The sequence below is a fragment of the Brachyhypopomus gauderio genome, unplaced genomic scaffold, assembly GCF_052324685.1.
Source record: "Brachyhypopomus gauderio isolate BG-103 unplaced genomic scaffold, BGAUD_0.2 sc67, whole genome shotgun sequence".
Lineage (NCBI taxonomy): Eukaryota > Metazoa > Chordata > Actinopteri > Gymnotiformes > Hypopomidae > Brachyhypopomus > Brachyhypopomus gauderio.
The window spans coordinates 686,453-706,913 of NW_027506888.1; the positions used below are offsets into that span (position 1 = coordinate 686,453).

A 20,461-nucleotide genomic window follows, 5' to 3' on the forward strand; every position below is an offset into this window, starting at 1 on the left:
TCCCAGAATGTGGAGCGAGAACCGCACAAAGAAACGTGAACATAAACATGCGCTGGACCTTTTACCGTTTAAACCTTTCAAAGTTTAATATAGTAACGTAATATTATATCATGTAATATAATATAATATAATATATAAGCCTTTGAAAAGACTATAAAAAGAATGTAAAGTTTACTGCTTCTCCCTCGTTTGCGGATCCTGAACTTGAAGGTACAGCATTAGCGGTCATTGATAAATCTGACGATCTACTAGATACGATTCTGGCTAGATTCTGGCTCAAACTGTAAAGGCTGAACAGTAGCCAGGTCTAGCTAGCTGTGCTCAAGCGCGATGGCCAGTCACTGCAACCTGTAAGGAATGCCACCTGATCTACACCTAACCAGCCTCACCTGACGCTCATCACCACACCCCCTATATCTCTACTTAAACGCCCACATTCCACTTCCTAGTCGCGAAGTATTGCCGACTCATGCCGCGTACCAAGCCTTTCTATTACCTGTCTGCTTTCCTGTGTTCCGACCCTCGCTTACGTCCCCGACCTTGTCTCCTGCCTAGTCCCTCTGTACCTCCTGACTTCTGCTCCCCCGGTATGACCCTGGACCGTCCTGACCACGCCAAGAGAACGCAGTTGCTACTAGTCATAGTGCTCGTGATACACCTGCCTGTGTTTGTACCAGCGTCTCATTTCAATAAAAGCGGTGTTCTTCCGCATTTGGATCCCTCTCTGCCTGTTCAATACGTTACAGAAATACTTCGCCAAACCATGGATCCAGCAGAAGATACACTAAAGACACTCACCGAGACGGTCCAACAACTCGTGGGAATAGTTCGAGATCAAGGTCTCCAAGTGGCAGCACTCCAGGAAGCCGTTCGTCTCGTCACAACGACAACCTCCACACCCGTGAGCGTCCCCGTAGCCATACCCGAACGTTACGACAGGTCTCCCGAACGATGCCGTAACTTCCTCATGCAGTGTTCAATATACTTCACGTACCACCACGCTCGATTCCAAGCAGAGTTGCCAAGGGTCCACTTCATTCTCTCGTTTCTCACTGGTACAGCAGGTACTTGGGGCACCGCTTTGTGGGACACCAAAGACCCAGCCCTCCAGTCAGAGAACCAGTTCACAGCGCTGCTCCGAGCAGTCTTCGATCACCCTGCTGACGGTCGCGACATCGGAGACCGACTCTACGACATCCAGCAAGGACAACGGAGCACAGCAGATTATGATAGGGAGTTCCGCACACTGGCAGCAGGGAGCGGTTGGAGCGACTCAGCCTTGAGAACCGTGTTTCGTCAGGGTCTGAGGACCGACGTGCAGGTCGAACTCGCCTGTCGGGGAGAAGCACTCTCTTTAACTGAATTCGTTCAGGCAGCGATAAGAGTAGACAAGTTGTTGAGGCCCTACCGTTCCGAAATAGATGACACTCCCATTCTCATGTCCTGTGCACCATCTCCCCGTGTATGTGAACAGAACCCCCATGAATCTGATGAGTCCATGCGGCTAGGCAGGTCCCCACTCACTTACCAACCCTTACTGGTTACCCAGAGGAAAAACCAAGTTAACCTACCAGTACTAGTATCTTGGGGGGGCATAGACACGAACCTGTCAGCTTTAGTGGATTCAGGAGCGGCTGGCGATTTCATAGACCGGGACCTAGCCTATCACCTCCACCTTCCCACCGTCCCTATGGATCCTCCCTTGAAAATTAACTCGCTAAATGGACAGCCTTTGGGCGAGGGTGTAATTTCACTTCGTACCTGCCCCGTGGAGCTACGAGTAGGTCTGTTCCACAGCGAGATGCGGGAGTTTTTCTTGATATCCACGCCCCGGGATCCTCTCATACTAGGCTTTCCCTGGCTATCGGCTCACGACCCGGAAATCTCCTGGAAGAGACGAGAGCTAGTACGGTGGAAAACCCGTTGTCTCGAAAATTGTATTCACTTACCACTCCGGTCCTCCTCAGTAGAAAGTCCTGATACACCCCTGTCTGATGTCATCCCCGTACAGTATCGTGGATTCGCTGACGTGTTCGACAAAGACAGTGCCTGTCGTCTGCCTCCCCATCGGCCATGTGATTGCGCAATCGACCTCCTCCCAGGAGCCCCCTTACCTCGTAGGACGAAACCTTACCCTCTCTCACGTCCCGAGGATCAGGCGATGGAGTCCTACATCACCGAAGCCCTACAGAAGGGATTTATCCGACCATCCACTTCTCCTGTCGCAGCTGGCTTCTTCTTCATCGAAAAGAAAGGAGGGGGATTACGTCCTTGTATTGATTACCGTGCCCTTAACGCAGTCACATCGAAGTACGCTTACCCTCTTCCCTTTATCACCGACTCACAAGAACGTCTGATGGGGGCGAACCTCTTTACGAAGTTGGATCTACGGAGTGCGTACAACTTGATTCGAATCCGAGAGGGCGATGAGTGGAAAACCGCCTTTATCACTGCCAGGGGGCACTATGAGTACCTCGTAATGCCATATGGACTGACGAATAGTCCCTCCGTGTTCCAGGCGTTTATGGATGACATCTTCCGTGATATGATTGATGATTTCGTGTTTGTCTATATTGACGATATCCTAATTTATTCCCCGTCTGTCTCTGAACATGTCCGGCACGTCTCAGCAGTGTTGCAGCGCCTGCGGGAACACCACCTGTATGTAAAGGCTGAGAAATGTGAGTTTCATCGTTCCACAGTGACCTTCCTCGGATGTACGCTCTCTCCTGGTCAGGTCTCCATGGATACAGATAAAGTCAAGGCAGTCACGGACTGGCCAACCCCCCGTTCTACTAAAGAACTGCTGCGATTCCTGGGTTTCGCCAACTTCTGTCGCCGATTCATCCGCGGCTTTGGTGAGTTGGCAGCTCCTCTTACCAATCTCCTTAAAGGGGGAAAGTCACGGGAATTCATCTGGGCTGCCGAGGAAGACCGAGCGTTTTCACTCCTTAAACGGGCTTTCACGTCGGCTCCTGTACTACATCTCCCTGACCCCCTGCTCCAGTTCATCGTGGAGGTCGACGCCTCGGAGGTGGGAGTGGGCGCTGTTCTCTCGCAGCGTCAGGGAAACCCGCCGAAGTTATATCCCTGTGCCTATTACTCAAAGAAACTGTCAGCCGCCGAGATGAATTACGACGTTGGTGACCGAGAGCTCCTAGCCATTAAACTCGCCCTCGAACAGTGGCGTCATTGGTTGGAGGGAGCGACACACCCCTTCTTAGTCTATACAGACCACAAGAATTTAGAATATCTGAAATCTGCCAAGCGACTGAACCCGCGGCAAGCCAGATGGGCGTTATTCTTCTCTCGGTTTCGCATCACTGTAACTTACCGACCCGGATCTAAGAACGTCAAAGCGGATGCCCTTTCCCGACTGTATGAAAAGGACACTGTTGTTAAGGAACCCGATTATATTCTACAGGATTCCTGTTTCCTTGCAGTCATCAGATGGTAGATTCAGGAGGAGTTGGATGAAGCCCTGCGTACCGATCCAGGTCCCGTGGAATGCCCCAAGGGCAAACAGTACGTCCCCGTACCCCTTAGGGGGCGTGTCCTCCAACTCGCTCACGACACGGCAGGCACGGGTCACCCAGGTATTACACGTACACGACACCTCATCTCACAACGTTATTGGTGGCAGTCCTGGGAAGATGACATCAGGGATTACGTGTTAGCGTGCTCGGTCTGCGCCCAATCCCGCACTCCCCGTACTCTCCCAGCAAGAAAACTCCTTCCTCTACCTGTTCCTCTCCGGCCCTGGACTCACCTCGCTGTGGATTTCGTCACAGATCTACCCACTTCTGGAGGTAACACAGTTGTTATGGTTATCGTAGACCGATTTTCTAAAATGTGCCGCTTGATTCCTCGCCCCAAACTACCTACTGCTATGGAATCCGCGCTGGATTTGTTTAATTATGTCTTTCGCATATACGGCTTACCTGAAGATATCGTCTCAGACAGAGGAGCACAATTCACATCTCGGGTCTGGAGGCAGTTCTGCAAGCTTCTAGGCATAACAGTTAGTCTGACTTCGGGTTACCACCCCCAATCTAACGGAGAGGTAGAATGATACAATCAAGAATTAGGGAGGTTTCTCCGTCAGTATTGTGCCTCCCAACATGACTGGCACAAATACCTCCCGTGGGCAGAATATGCCCGCAACTCCATCATACACTCCGCAACTAAACTCACACCCTTCCAATGTGTCTATGGTTATCAACCTGCATTCTTCCCGTGGGACAAGACACCTGCTGACGTCCCGGCCCTGGACGAGTGGCTCAAGCGCAGTGCCCGCACCTGGGAGATGGCACATGTCCATTTACGCCGCGCCCTGCACACACGCCGGCTCAACGCGGATCGCCGTCGTCTTCCTGCTCTAATCTATCATCCGGGACAGAGGGTATGGCTATCGACACAAAACCTGCGTTTGAAACAGCGTAGTAAAAAGCTTAGCCCACGGTACATCGGGCCATTCAAGATACTCAGCAGAGTCAACGCTGTCTCGTATAAGCTCCTTATGCCTGCTCATTATCGTGTCAATCCTGTCTTCCATGTCTCTCTCCTTAAGCCAGTTCACTATAGTCCGTTCACCACTCCCCCTGTGCCCACTGGCCCTCCGGATCCCCTGGAAATCGACGGTCGACCGGCATACATCGTCCGAGAGCTTCTGGAGTCTCGGCGCCGAAGGAACGGACTCCAGTACCTCGTGGACTGGGAAGGATATGGCCCCGAGGAGCGGGCCTGGATTCCGGCGAGGGATGTCCTCTGCCCTACCATGATAGCAGATTTCCACGCAATGCACCCCAACTTTCCCGCTCCCAGGCGCCGCGGTAGACCCCCGGCTCGTCGTAGAGCGTCAGGAGCCGCTCCTTTGAGGGGGGGTACTGTAAGGAATGCCACCTGATCTACACCTAACCAGCCTCACCTGACGCTCATCACCACACCCCCTATATCTCTACTTAAATGCCCACATTCCACTTCCTAGTCGCGAAGTATTGCCGACTCATGCCGCGTACCAAGCCTTTCTATTACCTGTCTGCTTTCCTGTGTTCCGACCCTCGCTTACATCCCCGACCTTGTCTCCTGCCTAGTCCCTCTGTACCTCCTGACTTCTGCTCCCCCGGTATGACCCTGGACCGTCCTGACCACGCCAAGAGAACGCAGTTGCTACTAGTCATAGTGCTCGTGATACACCTGCCTGTGTTTGTACCAGCGTCTCATTTCAATAAAAGCGGTGTTTTTCCGCATTTGGATCCCTCTCTGCCTGTTCAATACGTTACACAACCATTTGACGTCACTACCTGCTGCGCCTGTCAGCAGTTATAAAAATGGCGACCTACGTGCAGCGGGATTTTACAGAAAATCTAATAAATCTGCTACTTTTTGTGATTTTTTACAACGTGTCTTAATAATTTAGAGTTCCCTTTAAACGGGATCCGGTTCTCATTCAGGACTTTTTTTCACTTCAAAGTAAAAACCTAAAACACTCAGATAAATGAATAAACGTGGTAGGTTGGCTTTATTCAACCAAATTTTATTTACTTATCATATTTATTTACTTATTTTTAATGAAACATTAGAGAACATTAACAAAAAAAAGTCACCATCAGATCGCAGTGCGCATATGCCAATATGCCTATGTTTATATGCCTGAAAAAAAAAAAAATTGCCACACAACAGCAAAAAAATATATAAGTAAAGGTTCAAGTAAGGGGGTTTAAAAAGCAAACAACAACAAAAAATGTTTATAGGCCTATTTTATATTTATTTTGTTCAATTTCTTCCCTCATAGTTTAATAAATAGCGTAGTCTGTGCTTTGTCTGAGGTGTTCTAGTTTTGATTGTAAGTGGGGTTATTTAATTTCCTCATAATTTCTTATTTCTTAACGCTAGGTTATGTCATTTAATATTGAAATTAGCATTGTTTGTACATTGTATTGGTTTTGTCCTTCCTCTCTATTTAGTATAAGTAATCAATCTTAGTTGAACGTCTTGAGAAATGCCTCAGCATGTGCACCTGTCGCGTAGGGACAGTGTGCCTAGACAAGCATTCCGCCGCTCTAAAAGTTAAATTTCATTCGTGTAATTGCCTCCGCCTCTTAACCGAGTATCCTTACATCATCGCAAAATAGACCAACTGGCTAAAGTGTGCACGTTTAACTCACAAAATTATCAAACGTGGAAAAAATTTAGCTTATGAGTTAAACTCGGTAACGCCCACTAAGTTATCCAGGAATTAATGTAAAAAGCAGGAACCATACAAATAGATAAAATCTACGACGTGGAGTTTAAAACGCGCGAGTTACCCTCGACACTGGATATTAGTACTTAAGGTTAAAAAAGGGAACTCAGGCCGTGGGGTGAAGTTTTAACTGCGTTTTAAAAGAGACTTGTATGGAGATAGTTATAAATAGCACACACACACCGGAGTAAGTGAAGCGAGTGAGTGAGTTGGAAATGTCAGAGTGAAACGATGAGGTATTTGGATAGCTAAAACTGGACAAGCTGACAGCAGGAGAGAGCTTGCCTCTGGCAGACTTAGAGGAGTGGTGGTAATTATCATAATAATAAATAAAAATAAATACTTGAAATCGTTTACACTGTGGGACCTGAAAAAATAATCCAGGAAAGTAACTTTTTGAATAATAATCAACGTTTCCAAGTTTTCCTAATTTTGGAATGGGTCTGTGTGTTGTCAGTTTAATATGAGGAACCTGATGCCAGTTAAAGTCACTAGGAAATAATAATAATTGTGACGGGCAGGGGTGAGCAACGAAAAGGAAGCGATCACGCCAAGTCTCAGGGAAAAATGATGGTTTAATAGAAAGTGTGCAAACCTAAAACCTGTGCACTATCTCCAAATTAAGGATATAATGACCAGCGGTCAACTGGTACAAAGACAAGACATATATAGGCAAACAAACGACCCTCAGGTGAGACGGATCACGGGCTCCGCCCACCTGAGGGACGCACATGACGTCACCAGACAACAACAACAACAGCCGCTGTGGACAGAGGCGGCCGGTAGGGGGCAGCCTCACCGTGACAGACCCCCCCACCAAGCCGCACTCCCCTCCACTGGGTGTGTGGCACACAGCGGCTGCACACAAAACATGAAGGGGCAGGAAGGCAGAGACAGGCAGGAACACAACTCCGTCCGGGAGCTGAAACATAAAACACAAAACATTAGGCAGCTCACCTCCCCGGGCGGGACCCTGGACCGACCGGGCCGTTAACAACACAAAACCACGCCCCAGTCGGTCACAGGGCCCTCACGCCCTAACCGGCATTCAGCCGGTAAGCCCCACGGGTGTGAGGACGAGGGCCTACGGCTCCTCTCGTCCCTCGTGTGTGTGTGTGGGTGTGCAGGCTACCTCTCCAAGGCATAGCTACTTCACCTCCTGGACCTACCTCCTCCCAGAGCTGACCCCTGCCTTCTGCTAGGGGTCACCCCAGCCTCCTGGGGAGCCAACCCCTCCCGGGGCCTCTCATCTCAAGGTGGACTCCTCCACCCAACCCAGGAGCGCCAGAGACCGAGGCCCAGAGCACCCCCGACGCGGGCTAGGGAGCAGCCCCAAGGGCCTCCTGGTCACCCCGGGCAGGAGGGAGGATCTCCATCCCCAGCAGGAGCTTTTCAGACCGGAGCCCCATGGTCCCCAAACATCCGGGGGCCCCAGCCCTCTAGGGAGGGGCTCTTCACGACCGGGCTCCGGTCACCCCACAACACAAGGGGGCTCCTGCCAGGTGGAGACCCCCACAAGGTCCAGGAACACTGCCAAGGAGAAGCACCTGCACAAAGAACACAACCTCACACACACACACACACACACACACACCACACACATATACAAACCGGAAACACAAACGCGCCTTACCCTATTCAGGGCCTCCCTTGGGAAAGACGCCCTCCGTGCCACACCCCATGGCACGGGACCACAGCCGGTCTCCCCCCCAAACACACATTTAAGGGGAGGAGCATGCGTGGAATTACATGTAACAGTTGACATCACGCTAGGACAAAACACACACGCAAAGACTAGACAAGCAAACAAAAACGGTGCACAGACCGACAGACGGGACCTACACATGCGCGCTCGACATAAACACACAGTGACGCGCGCCGCTCAGAGTCGCAGTCGCTCCCCACATTTAACACAAGACACACGGGGAGCGAGGCGACGGGGAGCGAGGCGACGGTGACGAGCGGCGACCGCGACACACACAAAACACGCAACATTAAACATAACGAGCACGCACACTGATCCACACATCCGTCGACAAACACACGTTTTAACAAACACGAAACATGAAGAGCCTACCAGGGAAGACGCCCTGGTCCTCGCCGTGCCACAAACACAGACACGGCGGAGCTCTTCAAACAAGCAAAGAAACAACAGACACGAAGAGTTTTCCCAGGGCAGACAGCCCTGGTCCACGCCGTGCCACAAACACAACACAAAAGCACGGCGGAACTCTTCACAAAACACCACGCAGACAAACACTTACCACGAGACATGACCACGAACGAAGGAGAAAGTAAAAGAGACTCTGCGGTAAACTAGGTTATGTACTGGGGCCTGGATCAGGTAAACTAGGTTATGTACTGGGGCCTGGATCAGGTAAACTAGGTTATGTACTGGGGCCTGGATCAGGTAAACTAGGTTATGTACTGGGGCCTGGATCAGGTAAACTAGGTTATGTACTGGGGCCTGGATCAGGTAAACTAGGTTATGTACTAGGGCCTGGATCAGGTAAACTAGGTTATGTACTGGAGCCTGGGGGGCGGCAATCCTGCAAAGCTGAGACATGCGCAACAGTGCTGGTAGATAATGGGAGATTCAGCCACTCCACAAATCTAATTATCTTCACACCCTGGTCACATGGGTAAGGAGTAGGTAAGCATGATAAGGAAGACCAGTACAACAAGGCATCGGGTAACAACTAACTTTCTGAGTGTGAGCAAATTTAAATCTTGTAATAACTAGTGTATTAAAATAACTTCATTTGACTAGTATTTTCCATCACAAAGAAAGACAATTCATTAAACAAAAACAGACATTGGCACAGGCAGTGGACTTAGCAGTTACTGATTAAAACTTATCATTCTTCTTAGAAGTTTCTGAAATACATTCCTGAATGGTGTTTCAGTAAAGGGCGAGATACACCTGTTAGATAACACCATACACACAGCATGAACACATGATAACAAAAGGAGGTAAGCTGAGAGACAGTAGCAAGTAGGAGCCCATTAGATGGTTTGCAGGGCAGACCACAGGATTACTTAAATAAAATTTTTATTATTAAAATAAAATAGCATTGCTGAGTAAATATGGTAAGAAATAAGGAAGTCTGGAAAGTGTCACGTTGAGGACCCCGGCCCCTCCCCTTTGGGCATGTGTTTACGTAGTCTACGTGTCATTGTCTGCGTCTGTGGAGATTCGTGGTGGTGGTTACGTCTAGTGATTATCCGTCTCACCTGTGCCTCGTCTCATCACGTGGGGCTAACGTGGTTTGTCTACTTAATGTGCGTTCGCGCAGTGTCCTGTGCTCGTCGTTGTCTAGAGTCTACACGTTTCTGTGTAAGCGTCGTATGTTTTTCGTGCGCTATTGCGCAATCTCTGTGTCTTCATAATAAAGTGACGTCTACAGCAAGGATCCGGTGTCTCGTCCTTCGCTCACCCCGTATCGTCACAGAAAGGACCAAATGGGAAACTAATTTTACAGAATCTATTGATCAAACCAGTGTTAACTGAGGCACACGGGGTAGCACGTGGGTAAAAATAAATGAAGCAAAATTTTGGTTAACTGATGGCACCTATACTGACGTAATAGCAGACTGGACAGAGTAATGTGACATTTGAATTGTGCAGAACAGCTGTCATGCTTTAAGAAAAGGTCTAAGCAGGCTCCCTGGACCAAAGGAGCTAAGAGCACGTTGGAGTTTTATTTATTGAAATATCTTCTCAGGGCAGCATGACATACAATTGGCTCTGGGAAACAGCCAATCGGAACATAGGGGGGCGTGGTTATCAGCAATTTGTATTTTGCGCCAAACGGCCGTTGCTACGGAGCAGCGAAGCAGAGAGGACCACGAGAATTCAAGACAGTGAAAGAAAATCCTTCAAATAAAGTGGTAAGTGCAGGCGTAATGGCAAGTTGACATGTTTTCCTCTTGGTTATTTTAAACAGGAGAACGCATAGCGGTTGAGAAGTTATTCCACTGAGCTAGCTAGCACGGCTGATAGCTGACTGCCTGCTTAACTCTACCTTGAAATTAACCACAACGTGCTAACATGCTAATCTTACTTGCCTACTAATAGTTAGCTCCTAAAGCAGCTTGTGTTGGTTATGTTTATATTCTGTTCTTGGAGCAGCTTATAGTGGAGCTCCTCTACATTCTGCTCCTAAAGCAGCTTGTGGTGGTTATGTTTATATTCTGTTCTTAGAGCAGCTTACAGTACAGCTCCTCTACATTCTGCTCCTAAAGCAGCTTGTAGTGGTTATGTTTATATTCTGTTCTTAGAGCAGCTTATGTCGTGGAAATTTTCTAATAAATGGATGAGGACTCAGACGTGGTTAAATGATTAATTTATTACAAAAATATAAATATATATAAATAGGACAAAGACAGACACAAGACAGACACAGACATGAGAGTCTCATTCAAGCATGACAACTCTGAAGGCAGGGGGGCGCTCCCCCTGCTTATATACAATCTTAAACACAATTCAGCAGTTCTAACAGCAGGTTATCTTTAGCACAGCATGTTCCAAAACATAAGCGTCCAGCAGGCTACTTTGTCTCACATGTGTGTATCTCCTAATATGGACTTCCCTAGAGTTAGCAGAAGCAACTGATGTATCAGTTGAACACAGAGAAAGCTAAATGACCCAAGACTAGTAGCCTAGTGACTACCAGTTAACAGAGTGCTCTTACCCTCAGCACTCTCCCTGACCTGGGTCACAGTATAGCACACATGCATAATATGAACTATACATGGTTACACTGAATCACACTACTTCATTATTGTAGTCCTTCTGCTTAGTCAGAATGGACAAATACTAAATCATAAAGTTCATAATGATCTCTTATAATAACTAAACATGATCTAATCAATGATGATTAATCAATAATCAATAATTTCTCTCACAGGTTATGTTTATATTCTGTTCTTAGAGCAGCTTAAACCAGTATAGGTTTGCATTTTTGGAAGGTTTGCCAAAACAAATGTTAATCTCACCATTTTACATGTCTGTCTGTTCTATACAGTCAGCTGTGAAACTGAGGAGGATCATTGTTCACCTGAGGAGGAGCCACCTGAGGAGGAGCCACCTGAGGAGGAAAGAAAAGGTATTTATAAAGTAATAATACAAAATACAGATGCAGTGTCTGTGTAAACTGCTTATAATTCATGGATATGAAACATTTACACATGACTTTACATCTGTTGTTTTTGTGGTTCTTGCACAGGTCATGTTAAATTGTAATAACTCATTGTACCTTGCCATCGTACTCTGTTTGAATGTGTAAATTTACTGACATTGCAGATGGGTTCTATGTTGAGAGCCTTCTCAAAGTTGCAAGCTCCAAGAAAGTTAAAAGGTACATACAGAGTGCTTATACATCAACTTGGTCTTGCATAAGTAATAAAGATAAATTTGTATATGTAACGGATACATTTTCCTGATAATTATCATCCAGGAAATGCAGGCAAAAAAGTGTCTTAAAACTTACCACATTCTGCAACTCCGATAATTTAAGGAATGATTGTGCTGATTTGATTGTGCAGGCACTTTGTAACAGTTGCAGAGCTACAGAGGAGATGCTCAGCCCCAGAAAACTACTCTGCCAACCTTATGGTCACATACTTGAGGAAGGCAAAACATAAGAAAAAGGAGTTAGAAGGGCAGTTGAGACAGGCAGGAGTGCAACCTTCTAAATATGCAGCAAACACTACTATGTGCTCCCGGCTGGTAGAAGGTAACATTTAGGCTTAGGCAGTACTTTCTGAGATCGTAAAAACTGTGCTTCTGTTCTGAGTACATAGTTCCTTCTTCACGTAATGTTGAAGTAATATATTTGTCAGGGAAAACATTTAGGTCAAGGACATAATTGTTTAGAATATTTTAGATGTTTAGGATATTTTAGTGTTTCAGTAAATGGATAGACAGTTTTTAATTGTTGTTGTACATCGCAGATGATTGCAAAAGTCTGGCAGAGGACACTGGGAAAAAACTGGCTGAGGGCAACAAAAATATACCATCTGCTATTGTAAAAGTTGAAGAATTGAGATAAATTTCTTATACTTCTAGTTTCCTTATGTCTTCCATATGTTACGCACACATGCGGCAAAAAGTACCACTGCATTTATATATACAGGCAGAAAACAGTGTGAATTGAATTTTTTGAGTACATGTTTCACACTATGCAAATGATGACTTGTTCAACAAGAAGTATTTTTGTATGTTTGCAGTGCTGAACTACAAGAAGTGGAGAAAACCCTTAACGAACACTTTGAGACCTACAACAAGGTCACGCACACGCTTGGGCCCAGTGTCAGCCATGTGATGTTCAGTTTGATAAAACAGTGCCTAACTGCAAAAATGACTGCTCTAGAAGAGATTAACAGAAGCTGATCAGCTTGGTTGGTTGTTTGCACATTGTTCAAATATATAATGCATATGCTAAAAAGTTTGAAATTTATTCAAAATTTGTGTCATCTGGCTGTCCTTGCTTGGCACAAACTGAAGTCAATTCTATGACGGGATAGCTTTTATGCCCAATGGGTTGTCAATGCAAATGTCTGAACGTTCTGGATGCAGGTGATCAAATTTATCTGTAGTAGGCCAGTGTAGCTGTTGGTTTCTGTTCAGTTCACTTCTATTAAACAGCTAGGGGGAGTACCACAAATCAGGATGTGTATCTTCTTTCTAGGTCTCAGTACTTGCTAGGTATTCATTGGCATAGCACTTGTGTAATTCTGTTTTTATCTTTCCAGGTGTTCCTTTTATAATTTTTTTATCATTTGCTCTGGCAGTATCTCAACTGGAGTTTTTGACCAATTTGAACTAGACATTCTCTGACAGAACACTAAGCATTTGTATAAGTTGCTCTAGATAAGAACATCTGCTAAATGTTGTAAATTTGAATAATATACATACTCTTGAATATCTTGTTTCTTTCCTTTGTTGTTTGTTTATATATTTCTATCACTGCATTTGAAAGTAGTCCAACTGTGGCGTCATACTGAACAGCCTGATTGGTATAATGATGAAGTTGAAATTAATTGAATACTTGATTTAGTTAGATATGATTAATCACACTGGCAGATATAATTTGTCACTCCTTGTAGGACTTTATAAACAAAGCTTGAAAAACAAAATAATCAACAATTTATTTACATTTATAACATTCATATCAAGAATCAACATCCAAATATACACTTGCTGGAGTTTTTAAACCATCTCAGTCCAAAGTAACCCTAATAGTTCAGGATCAATTGGGTTCTTCGTTAGCTCTTCAGGATTGGATACATTGTGTCCAGTATGTTCCAACATGTGTCGAATTATTACAGCGTTGTATCCAGCCTCCCTGACCATTTTAAAAGAAACATAAGCCTGGCATGAATTGGCTCTTGTTTTACTGGACTCCCCTTTGCTTTGTCCTTTTGCCTTATTTGATCTTTCACAGGCATAAAAATAATAGTCTTTGCAGGTGGACTTGGGTGCATGGAAAAAATAATTCCTTTCCTCTTGGATCTTGGTGATGTAAGAGTCCATAAATTCCTTCTCATTTCCATTAATGAGTTGGACTTCTGTATTTACTTTGGAATCTTTGGACTTCCTCAGATTTTTTGCTATTCCTTCAAGCCACACCTTCTGCATTGTCTACAAGAAACACAATTAGAGATATTAATAACTTGCCATAATGAAATTTTAAATGAACTAAATCTAGATTTTAATATATCTAAACATATTATAAAATAAAATGATATACAAAACAATGAATATTATGAATGTGCAGGAAAAAGCAAATGTACGTCATGTCGACTGCATACACATTAGAATATTCTTAACATAGGAAAGGGATGTAATGAATAAAAAATGCTTATAGAATATTTAGGAGCAGAATGTAGAGGAGCTGTACAGTAAGCTGCTCTAAGAACAGAATATAAACATAACCACTACAAGCTGCTTTAGGAGCAGAATGTAGAGGAGCTGTACTGTAAGCTGCTCTAAGAACAGAATATAAACATAACCACTACAAGCTGCTTTAGGAGCAGAATGTAGAGGAACTGTAGCTGCTCTAAGAACAGAATATAAACATAACCACTACAAGCTGCTTTAGGAGAAGAATGTAGAGGAACTGTACTGTAAGCTGCTCTAAGAACAGAATATAAACATAACCACTACAAGCTGCTTTAGGAGCAGGTTGTAGAGGAGCTGTACTGTAAGCTGCTCTAAGAACAGAATATAAACATAACCACCACAAGCTGCTTAAGGAGCAGAATGTAGAGGAGCTCCACTACAAGCTGCTCTAAGAACAGAATATAAACATAACCAACACAAGCTGCTTTAGGAGCAGAATGTAGAGGAGCTGTACTGTAAGCTGCTCTAAGAACAGAATATAAACATAACCACCACAAGCTGCTTTAGGAGCAGAATGTAGAGGAGCTCCACTATAAGCTGCTCCAAGAACAGAATATAAACATAACCAACACAAGCTGCTTTAGGAGCTAACTATTAGTAGGCAAGTTAGATTAGCATGTTAGCACGTTGTGGTTAATTTCAAGGTAAAGTTAAGCAGGCAGTCAGCTATCAGCTGTGCTAGCTAGCTCAGTGGAATATCTTCTCAACCGCTATGCGTTCTCCTGTTTAAAATAACCAAGAGGAAAACATGTCAACTTGCCATTACGCCTGCACTTACCACTTTATTTGAAGGATTTTCTTTCACTGTCTTGAATTCTCGTGGTCCTCTCTGCTTCGCTGCTCCGTAGCAACGGCCGTTTGGCGCAAAATACAAATTGCTGATAGCCACGCCCCCCTATGTTCCGATTGGCTGTTTCCCAGAGCCAATCGTATGTCATGCTGCCCTGAGAAGATATTTCAATAAATAAAACTCCAACGTGCGAGCTAAGATAGGATATGATAATTCTTCATTAATCACTCAGTGGGGAAATTTGCATCGGTACAGCAGCAGAGAATAGTGTAAGGAAATACACTTGTGTAAGATTATGTACAAATGCAATAAATATAGGAGATGAAGTTCAGATTGACTACATGGATATGGTAATACCAATACGGGGATTAAGGTATTTGTTAGTGGCTGAGGATAAATTCTCAGGTTGGGTAGAAGCATTTCCACCAGGGCAGATGACTCGAGGTCAGTCTGCAGAATGTTGATAAAATTACTGGATACTGCACCATTGTTTACTAAATTAAGTATGCTCAGATAATGGGATGCACTTCACTAGCTAGGAGCTAAAATTTGTGGAACAAAATTTGGGTTTGAGACACAAATATGGGTTGGTTTATCATTCTCAATCTCAGGCTAAAATGGAGATTATAAATGGTAAGTATAATGGTAAAGGTATGTGCACAAAGGTATTTATATGGTTGGCCAGAAGATCTTCAGTGAATTTTGTTACAGGATTCACTTCGTTTGAGCTCATGACAGTGAGAAGTTTTCGGGGGTCCCACAATGCGCTTGCGAAACCTGACAGGTACACTTGGGGTCGTACAAGGAAGGTTACAATGAACTAAAAAAGCAATTTGTGAAGCTTATTTTGTCCAGGTACAAGGAGAGGAGTCAGGACCAACGTCATGAGCAGACCTGCCCGTCACCAAATGGGTCCTGCTCAAGGTCATCAAAGGAAGTGGTCGGAGCCCAGGTGGACCAGTCCATTCAAAGACACCGAGAGAACTTAATATTTTATAATGTTGTTTTACAGGCCTTGTGTAACATTGTATATTTGACTATATATTTTTGTATTATCATTGAAAGTAGTAGCAGTGTGATGGGTCACCAGGACCTTACAGGGGACTGCCCCCTGTGCATGTGGGTCCATGGTGGGTCAAGGCCAATATTGTTTTAATAGTAGCTGCGTAATTGAGATCACTTGGAGAGTTTCACATAAAGCTTTAGGAGTTGATAATCCTACTACTGGCTGGCTGGAACTGCCATTTAGCAAGAATAAAATTCAAAGGTCAGCACTATTTTTCAGAGAGACACACATCTTACCAAGAACCTAGTTACTCTATCAATAGAATTGGTATGTTTCATCTGGAGTACTAGCACATCCCTAGTACAGGTCACGTACCGTATATCTAGTAATAGGAGTGGGCCAATCGGGCTAAGACCCCTTAGGCCTAAATAGGATAAACATAGCATGGTTTAGACCTGCCCCAACACTGGGACCAACACTGGACAATACATCAGAAATTAAGATATAAGGCATTCATGTATCAGATTATACTAAATGGAAGCGACAGCAGATAATTGAATTAACTCGCATACTTTTGGCTATTATGATTACATGTGAATGTTGTTGTATTCCAATGCAGAAGAAGCTTAGTGGGAAGCTTAATCAGCAGTAAGATTGAGAAGCAGGAACCACAAAGATGTTTGGGTATGATGTCATAGTTGGAGTCAGAAGATGAGAAGGTAGTTTTGGATTAATCTAAAGTTTGATCTATTTAGAGATCAAAAAGGGGGAATTGTTGAGATTTACATTTTAATCCCTTCATGTATTGTTTACATTACAGTATTAAATTAACAGCTTATCATAATCCATATATAATTTAACTAGTCTTAAAGTATTAATCAAATTTCTAATATTAATCACTATATGTTTTGCTTACATTATATTAATGATCAAGTTGCTTGTTAGTAAGAATGGCAGTGTAAGCGCTTGTGTGCCACTTCCAATACTCTATGCGTGTGCAGTAGGCTAAAATGGGATGTGTAAGAGAAGGCTCACTGTGGCCTTATGTGGTAAGGTTAGGAGGAGAGACTTCGCTTCCAAAATATGAGGGACAGGTGTATGTTTAACATATGGAATGTGCAGCTCCTACGTTTAGCAGGGAAGCACATATAATGGAAGAGAACCAGACAGGTTCAGAGCTGCACATGGGGTGACACGAATAGGCTTTGTGAGCTCTCCAGAGATCTCTGTAAATAAAAGGTTAAATACAAGACTGGTAATGTTTTCTTTTGCAATCAACGAACATGCTGCGCTAAGGTAAGGAAAGGTTAAAAGTGTAACAGCACACACCTCCTTCCTTTGCAAGGAGATCTAAAGCTAATCTATTCTGGACCACTACCTGTCTAATTTCTTTCACCTCTTTGTTTAATAGGTCCAGGGCAGTCTCAGTACGAGAAACCAAATTCAGAACTTGCCATGCAAGTCCGTTAATCCTATTTATAGTTGTTGCAGGTCTTTCTCCAAGGAACAGTGACCATCCCACAGCAACTGCTGGGGTAGACCAGGGGTCTGCCAACGCGTAACCTTTGAACTTACTCGGGATCCCCTCCACTGAGGCCTCCCGTGGGACACGATTTGGCATGCTATAAATTAACACTGGGGAGTGAGGAAAACCGGAGTACAACACCCTCCCCAGGCGAACTGAAAACTGACCCCTGTATGATTTCTTTTCTCAGGTAGAGCAGAATAGGTCTTCTCTCCGCATGCCCACATCATCGCCCCTTCTGTTACTGGGTTTACGATGCTATTTGATTATATTACGAGTTATTTAATCTAATGGTGCATATTGATCCATCTCTGGATGTCGCTACAAAATCAACCTGACACTTGGTGTGTCCTATTCATGGATCACCTTTCAAAGCCCCCTCTGAGCAGAGGCACCACTCTCCCTCAACAGGGGTGGTGTCAAATGTCATGTTGCGAATGCCGACTCGTGACACCTCATCATTCGGTTCACAGTTGTCATTTCTATGACTTGCAACATTATCACCTACCCAATCAGGAACCTTACCACTGTGAATGATAGCGTGAGACATGTTGTATAATTGACCTGTTAACCTATCAATCTCGCATATGGGTCTGTTAATTAAGCACCACCTTCACCTGCTTAGACACATCAGAAAGAGACTTGTGCAGAATCACACAGTACTGCAGCAGTGGCTCATTTATCAAGTGTGTGTCCCAGTCGGGCGGCCCAACTCCCGTGTTTGGAGGCCTTCCAACAGAGATGCTCACAAGTCATTTTTTGCAAGTCCAAGTCAAGTCTCAAGTCTTTGACCTCAAGTCCAAGTCAAGTCTCAAGTCTTTGTTCTCAAGTCCAAGTCAAGCCACATTTTGAGGCCTCCATGACTGAACACCCTCTCTACTGGTGCACTAGTGGCAAGTCAATACCAATATTGCAATATTGCTAATAACCTTTCAGGCAGTGACTAATCTTTCCGGCTGGGTTTTCAGGTGGCGAATAAAAGTAGATGTGGTGGAACCAGCGTCCTGTATTTTTATGCCACACACTCTGCAGTTTGCTGCTCTTCTATTTGCTACTTGTTTTGTACCCAAAACTTATTATGAATGGTGGAACAGAAGCGAGCGAAAATGTTACGTCTAGGGTTTCCACCTAGGTCTGACAAAAAACAAGGACACTGTCATACTGACACAGGGTGGCGAGTGTAATCTGTTGACGGGAGGTGGCGAACATAAGTTGTTGAGCGGGGGAGGTTTGGGGGGGTGGCGAATGTAAAACGTTACCGGAGGGGTTTAAAATGGACACAGCCTGCTGTAAGGAGATGTTAAAAATGTCCAGAAATACACCTGCTAATTGGTCCGCACGTAATTTTAGTGCTTTGCCTGAAACCTTGTCCGGCCCCGCAGCTTTGGAAGTATCTATCTTCCTCATCCATCTTATTTACGAGTGACCAGGAGTTTGAGAGAAACAAACTCGGTAGAGCCGGTCTGTGTGGTTTAGCCTGTAGCTTAGCACGTAGGCCGCTTCTCTTGCCTGGTTTTTGTTTACGTTCTCTTCTCCGTCTCCGGCGTCGCTGGTGCGGGATGATGATGGTACCGCTGGTCGGCTGAAATCTTTTGATCTCAGGTGGTATAAAATCAAAATTTTCTCATAGTCTCTGCCGGGCTCCCCCGCGCCCCTCCCCCCCACTACACCCCTGGCGAAGGGGGATCTCTGAACAACGTATGGACTGCTCCCGGGGTGAGAGCCCGGCAGAGACTGAGCTGGAGCCTGGGCAGTGAGGAGGAAGAGGAGATGGAGGTCACCAACAGCGCTCCCACTGCCAGGCTAGGAAGGTTCACACCCGGAGGGAATCTTTCCAGCAGGCCCGCCCAAAAAGAGAGAGAGAGCGCGGGCAGAGTCATCCTGCAGCGCGCCCCTCGTGGGCTTCGGGAGAAACCAGCCACGCTGCACCTGACGCGTCCGCCAGCCGCGCTGCACCCGGTGGAGGGTTTGCGGCGAGGGCGGGAGGAGGACCGCCCACCGCAGCGCCTGCAGCTCCCGCAGCTCCTGCAGCTCCCGCAGCTCCTGTGTTCTCCCCACTAGCCGCTCTCCTCCTGGCGCGAAGCCTGGCGCCTGTTCCGGTGTTCGTATGTATTCCCGTCTGTCTGCCGAATCCCTTTTTCCCTTTCGTGCCTCTATGTGTCAGTGTACCTGTTTGTGTGTTTGTGAACGTTCCGTTGAGTGTGTCTAATGTGTTTTCCCCTGTCTTCCCAGGGAGGGTGTTCTAGGCTGTTCGTGGCGGACTCTCCACCGAGGGCGGTCACCTCCCCGACGCAGGACTGAGCGCGTCGGATCTGCCCATCGATGTGGGTTCAGGGCACTTGGTCCTGTTGGCACCCCGGGACGGGTAGTGCCCTTGGTGGGGGCGTCTGTCACGTTGAGGTCCCCGACCCCTCCCTTTGGGCGTGTGTTTACGTCGTCTACGTCAGTGGATCTCCGTGGGTGCGGTTGCGTCTTGTGCTGATTTGTCTCACCTGTGGCTCGTCTCGTCATCACATGTGGTTTATGTGGTTTGTCTATTTAATGTGCATTCGCGCAGTGTCCTATGCTCGTCGTTGTCTGAGTCTACGTATTTCAACACGTTCATTGTTATACATGCGCTGTCTGTGCTATTTGTGTGTGTTAATAAAATGTAACGTTCATCCTGGAGAGGAATTCTGTCTCGTCCTTCACCGACCCACGAACGTCACAGTAACCGGTGCTCTGCACTTCTAGGTATAAGTAGGTCGAACTGAGATGGCGTTTGTAGTAGACGTCACAGCGGTTAAATGCCGTTAAATGTGACCGGCGCTTTGGCGCTTTTAGTGTTAAAAGAGCTTTACTCATTCAATCCTGTTCAACATCATAGATTACTTTATAAACCCCAGAGAGAAACTTTTGTTTCTAGCTAAAACCCCACAGAGTGTTTGAGACATACTGCATCATTTATCTTACCTGTGATAAATCACCTACTTTTCACTTGGTAGTCGCTG

The 20,461-nt window shown here is 45.6% G+C and overlaps 1 protein-coding gene across 1 annotated transcript in view; it reads left to right on the forward strand.

Annotated features, from left to right (window-relative positions):
- The window catches only part of LOC143490890 (GTPase IMAP family member 9-like), a 62,944-nt gene extending 53,595 nt beyond the window's left edge, over positions 1 to 9,349 (forward strand). Inside the window, exon 5 of the mRNA XM_076989439.1 lies at positions 9,218 to 9,349. The gene's annotated coding sequence lies outside the window, so the exon portion shown is untranslated. The remainder of the gene's footprint in view (positions 1 to 9,217) is intronic.
- The last annotated feature ends 11,112 nt before the right edge of the window (positions 9,350 to 20,461 follow it).